The 6,452-nt window shown below is 34.0% G+C and overlaps 1 long non-coding RNA gene across 1 annotated transcript; it reads left to right on the forward strand.

The window, feature by feature from the left end:
• Window positions 1-5,054: 5,054 nt before the first annotated feature.
• LOC133323099 (uncharacterized) lies at window positions 5,055-5,500 on the forward strand. The gene is made up of 2 exons (XR_009754066.1): window positions 5,055-5,099; window positions 5,187-5,500. It is a non-coding gene; the product is annotated as an uncharacterized LOC133323099 (long non-coding RNA).
• Window positions 5,501-6,452: the final 952 nt, after the last annotated feature.

Raw genomic sequence — 6,452 nt, forward strand, 5'->3', positions numbered from 1 at the left:
TTTAAATTTAGTCAATATTTTGACCCAATTTTAAAACTATTTCAAAAAATGTTTCGTTTTTTTTCTTTCACAATTGTCTGGGACAACAATTCACCTAATTACTTTGTACTTCAGATAAAAATAAATTATTTTTTTGGGTACGTTAATGACTCGGAACCAAAAATTAGCACTTCTTTTTTGGCATCAGCATCTTAAAAAAATCCGCCAATAGACAAAAAAACGAAATAGATTTGAGGCGGCACAGTGGTGTCAAAACAAAAACAACTAATGACAGATTGTTTATGCTATAATTATTTCGAAATAAAAGAAAAACACAACACAACAATAGAGGATGCAGAAGGAAAAAAACAGAAACATTAACAACAACACCAAACATTTGTCGGCATCAGCCATTAACCGAAAAATAGACGACGGTGTCTGAAATACACCGAAATTAATTTGCAATGAATTTCTGTGGCCACTTTTGCAAATTTTTTATTTATTTATTTATGTGTGTTTTTATTTGTTTATATGGTTGTTGTATGTTTGTATATATATTTGTTGTTGTTAGTTTTGTATTTTTTGTCGTGGTGTGTATATTTCAACATTTTGAATTCTTCTTCATTATTATTATATTTATTGTTGTTATTATTATGATCATCATCGGGATCGTAGCCGTCGTCTTCCCCGTGTTGGTCGTCAAATGCGAAAATAAATACACAAAATATTCAGTTATCTGTCTGGTGTCCACTTGTTTTTTTTTTATTTCAATTTTTTTTTCACTTGGATACCACAAAAAAAAACATGTACATATTTTTGTTCAGCTATTTGCCTTTTTGTATATTTTGATTTTTCTCTTTATTTGCTTTCCGTTTTTTTTTCGTCGTCTTCTTCTTCTGTGAGGCTAACAAAATTCTTATATAAAATTCTTCACCACAAAAACAAATTATGAATGATCTTTGAAAAAAAAACTGAAAACTAATGGCGTTTTAAAATCGTGGCTTGTAAACTTTATTTCATAATTAGCTTTAATAATTTTGAAAATTAGTTTTTTCATTACACACTTGTTCCGTTCACAACAATACCGTCGTCAATCAAAATTAGAACGAAGCAGATTTTTGCCGTTAAACTAGCAAACGGGCTATTTTTAAAATGCAATTTCAGGCACACTCATGAATGCGTAGTACTTCGTCGTCCGCAGCCACCACCGTTGTATGCCGAGAATTTTCGTTTTTCATACCGAACCGCAGGGAAATCTCAAACAGACTGAATTTTCTTTTTGTGGGAAAATTTTTGCTGGCCATAATCTCTTTGAATGTGAAATTCGAAATTTTGTTCGAAAATTAACACTGGCAAGAGGAAGAGTGTGAAAATGGATTTGTTTATTTTTCTCACCAGATGATAAGTGAGGAGAACAACAACGAAAATCAGACCCCAGGAATGTTTTAAAGGGGCTTAAGTTTTTCATTAAAATGTTTATAATATTTCCGATATGCATTTTGTGGCGCCCAAGCAAATGAAGAGAACATCTAATTCCTTTCAGAATTGTTGAAAGAGAAAACAAAATATATTAAGAGAGCAAACAGAGAAAAGAGAGGAAAATTTGAGAATTTTCACTGAATTTTTTTTTTTAAATCCATTAGGAAAGTAGTAAAGTCGGATAGGGACTTTGGTACATCACTTACATTAAATCGGACACAACTATATATGGAAGCTATAACTAAATCTGAATCGATTTTCTCGAAACTTACCACTCATCATTTTAGACTGTATTAAATACGCTATGCCGAATTTCGTGAAAATTGACAGATATATAGGGACTTTGGCACACCATTTACATTAAATCGGACGAAAATATATATGGAAGCTAAATCTGGACCGATTTTCACGAAACTTATCAGACATCATTCCAGGCTCAATTCAGTACGCTATGCCGAATTTCGTGGAAATCGAAAGATATATAGGGACTTTGATGCACCATTTACATTAAATCGGTCGAAAATATATATGGGAGTTATATCTAAATATGGGCCGATTTTCACGAAAATTATCAGACATCACTTGCAAATCGACATTCATGCAAATCGAATGAAATATAGGAATGGTGCACCATTTACATTAAATAGGAGAAAAATATATATGCGAGCTATATCTAAATGTGGATCTGGATCGATTTTCACGAAACTTGACAAACATCAGTCCAGGTTCAATTCAGTGCGATATGCCAAATTTCGTGCAAATCGAAAGATATATGAGGACTTTGGCACACCATTTACATTAAATCGGACGAAAATATATATGGGAGCTACATCTAAATCTGGACCGATTTTCACGAAACTTGGCAGACATCACACTGGGCTCAATTCAGTACCATATGTTAAATTTCGGGAAAATCTAAAGATATATAGGGACTTTGGTGCACCATTTACATAAGATCGGACGAAACTATATATGGGAGTTGTATCTAAATCCGGACCGATTTCCATGGAACTTATCAGACATCACTCTAGGCTCAATTCAGTACGATATGACAAATTTCGTGGAAATTGAAAGATATATAGGAACTTTGGTGCACCATTTACATTAAATCGGACGAAAATATATATGGGAGCTATATCTAAATCTGGACCGATTTTCACGAAACTTGTCAGATATCACACTGGGCTCACCATTTACATAAGATCGGACGAAACTATATATGGGAGTTATATCTAAATCCAGATCGAATTCCATGGAACTTATCAGACATCACGCTAGGCTCAATTCAGTACGATATGCCAAATTTCGTGGAAATCGAAAGATATATTGGGACTTTGGCGCACCATTTATATAAGATCGGACGAAAATATATATGGGAGCTACATCTAAATCTGAACCGATTTTTCCCAATTTCAATAGGGTTCGTCCTTGGCCAAAATATGTGATTTGTGCCAAATTTCATCAAAATCGGATCATAAATGCGACCTGTACTTTGTTTACAATTTAACATCAACGGACGGACGGACATGCGTAAATCGACTCATAAAGTGATTCTATGCATATTCTCAATAGAAACTATGGATCTATCTCGTTTCCTTTTGTCTGTTACAAACATGTGCACAAAGACATAATACCCTGTACCACAGTGTGGTGAAGGGTATAAAAATCCATGCCTGCCTTAGGTCCTCAAACATATTGTTAAAAAATCCACGCCTTATGTAGGTTCAAGAAAAAAAATATTTTTAAAAAAATCGAGAAAATATTTTAAAATTAGTGAGTGGTGCAGAATAGTCGGACGGGGCCGATCATACGATACCCTACAAAACTAACACGGAACTCTAACTTTCTGCGGATTTTTATTCAGAGCCTGAGCAATATTTCGTGATAGTTGCACCCTCTTAACCGACTAGAGGTCAACAATTATTGCTAATATTCAGTACAGCCTTTCTAATTACTTTTTCAAATTCCCTTCACCGTGGCTTGTGTTGTGATGTTCGGCTTTCAATTGTGGCCGACTCAATTGTGTAGATCGACTCGAAAAAAATCATTATCTTACCATAACAGTAAAATTTCCCGATGTTTGGGCCATAATTGCGGCCTCCGGAGCGACAAGAAAAAAGTTGTTCGTCCATATTTCCCGATCTTTACCAAAAACAATGGGGGTCTTCATTGGCCAGAACCCATGGACAGACGGACGGACACACATGTCTAGATCGACTCAGCTAGTCGAGATATGACGATCGGTATACTTAATGGTGGGTTTTGGACCAATATTTCGCGGCGTTACAAACTCTTGGAACTGCACAAAGCTATAATACCCTGACATCATATTTGTGTAGGGTATAAAAATCAACGTCTTATGTAGGTCGGAGATAAAATATTTTGAAAAAATCCACGCCTGTCCGAAGTCCTCAAAAAATATTTTTAAAAGTTAAGTTAGTCCTTTAAATATATATAAAAAATCGAAATCTTCGATTAAATATTATTGACAATTATGTATGTGTGTGTGTGTGTAAATAAATATATGGTAATTTTGATTTTCAATAAACCAGTTACAGTCGCTCCAATTTATTAATTGTTAAATGAAACAAATTCGGTAGAGTTGGCTGACCTAAGAAATTGGATCCATTAATAAATAATTAGCTTTCCACGTGTAGATTTGCGTTCTACTCCTTACAAGTCTGTAAGTCCTGTTGATGATATTCCTATGTAAGTTGGCCACTTTAAGAAGTGGAATGTCTGGGATAGAAGACCTTCTATCTATAGTAGGGATTTAGAAGGTCTTCTATCTATAAAAGACTTGAGAAGGCCTTCTGTTTATGTAAGAGTTTCATATAATCTTCTATTCTGAAGCTATTCTATGTATATCCATAGAATAGCTTCAGCGGGTCTTCTTCATATATTATTCTATATAAATTATTCAGAATATATTAAAATTCCCTAGAAGGTCTAAAGGGTCAATATTTCACTTACCTCTGTGGAAAATTTTTTAGGTAATCGAAATTTCATTTACATTTTCATTTTAATCGTGTCCCGTTCAATGTACTTTACAGATGGATCCGATATCACCTCCAATACAATTTATTTTGACATAAATATTTACTCCTTTTCATTTGATCTAAATCAAAATAATAATTGATCCAGATAATAATTATCAATTAACTTTCAATTAACAGAAAATGTGCCAGTAATGCATTTCCGAAAACCGGTTTCCAAAATATATACAATAATTATTAAAACAAACAAAAGGGCAAATTTCGGAACAAGTTTCAAAAAGTGGGCCAACAAATGTAACGCCCATTTTTGTATTCTTCTTCTTACTGTTTTATGGAATTCAATTTTTGATATAAATAAGTGATTCAGTAGTCAAATTAAATCAGTTCAAATTGAATAGTTTTGAATAACAAATTCCTAAACATTTCGGAAATGTTTAAATACGTAAGTATTGAATTATTTGTAAATGGAAATGGTTCTGATATTTTGAATTAATTTGTTATTTTTTTTAGATTTTTATTTTGTGTTTTGTTGTCGCTTTGGTGACTGCTTATCCCCATACGAAGGAAGAACATGGCCATGAAGAGCATAAGGAACATGTTGGTCATGTAGATCACAAGGCGCATGATGATCACAAGGGTCATGAGGTTCAAAAAGATCATGATAACAAGGAACATAATGATCACAAAGCCCACGATGACCACAAAGGCCATGATGATCATAAGGGACAGGAGGATCATAAGGGACATGATGATCATAAGGGACGTGATGATCATAAAGGTCAGGATGTTCATAAAGGACATGATGATCATAAGGGACAGAATGTTCATAAAGGACATGATGAGCATAAGGGTCATGATGTTCAAAAGGGTCATACTGATCATAAAATTCATGATGATCACAAGGGTCATACTGATCATAAAGTTCATGATGATCACAAGGGTCATGATGATCATAAGGGTTATGATGATCATAAGGGCCAAGGTGATCACAAGGGTCATGATGATCACAAGGGTCATGATGATCACAAGACCCATGATGACCATAAAGGACATGATGCCCATAAGAGTCAGGCAGATCACAAGGGTCATGACAATCATCAAGTACATGATAATCATAATACCCACAATGATCATAAAGCTCATAATGATCACAAAGGTCATGATGATCATAATGGACATGACACTCATAAGGGTCATGATGATCACAAGACCCATGATGACCATAAAGGACATGATGGTCATAAAGGTCAGGAGGATCACAAGGGTCATGACAACCACCAAGTACACGATAATCATAACAGCCACAATGATCATAAAGCTCATGATAGCCACAAAGGTCATGATGATCACAAACATTAGAGCAACTAGTTTATTGAAATTGTTAAGATTATTATAATAATTCCAAGTTTTTATTTGTTTTTAATTATTATTTAAGCACTTTGAAATTAATAAATTCAATTCAATTTTCAGCATTAAAATATGTGTTTAATATTATTATCCAATATCTAAAAGACACAAGGCGTGGATTTTTTAATGGATGGATTTTTGGATTTTTTTTTTTTAATAATTTTTTTTTCGATATTCAAAGGACGGAAACCGTCGATTTTTTAATGAATTTTTATCAAATATTCAAAGGGCACAAGGCGTGGATTTTTATACCCTTCACCACACTGTGGTACAGGGTATTATGACTTTGTGCATATGTTTGTAATAGGCAAAAGGAAACGAGATAGATACATGGTTCCTTTTGAAAATATGCATAGAATCACTTTCTGAGTCGATTTATGCATACCCGTCTGTCCGTCCGTCCATGTATTTCTGTGAACAAAGTACAGGTTGCGTTTATGATCCGATTTGGATGAAATTTGGTACATGTCATTTATTTGGCCCAAGGACGAACCCTATTGAAATTGGGGAAAGTCGGTTCAGATTTAGATATAGCTCCCATATATAGCATCGTCCGATTTTAGGTAAATAGTACACCAAACTCCCAATGTT

This window comes from Musca vetustissima, unplaced genomic scaffold (assembly GCF_032173495.1).
Source record: "Musca vetustissima isolate MV318-11 ecotype Yass unplaced genomic scaffold, APGP_CSIRO_Mvet_v1 utg20272, whole genome shotgun sequence".
NCBI lineage: Eukaryota > Metazoa > Arthropoda > Insecta > Diptera > Muscidae > Musca > Musca vetustissima.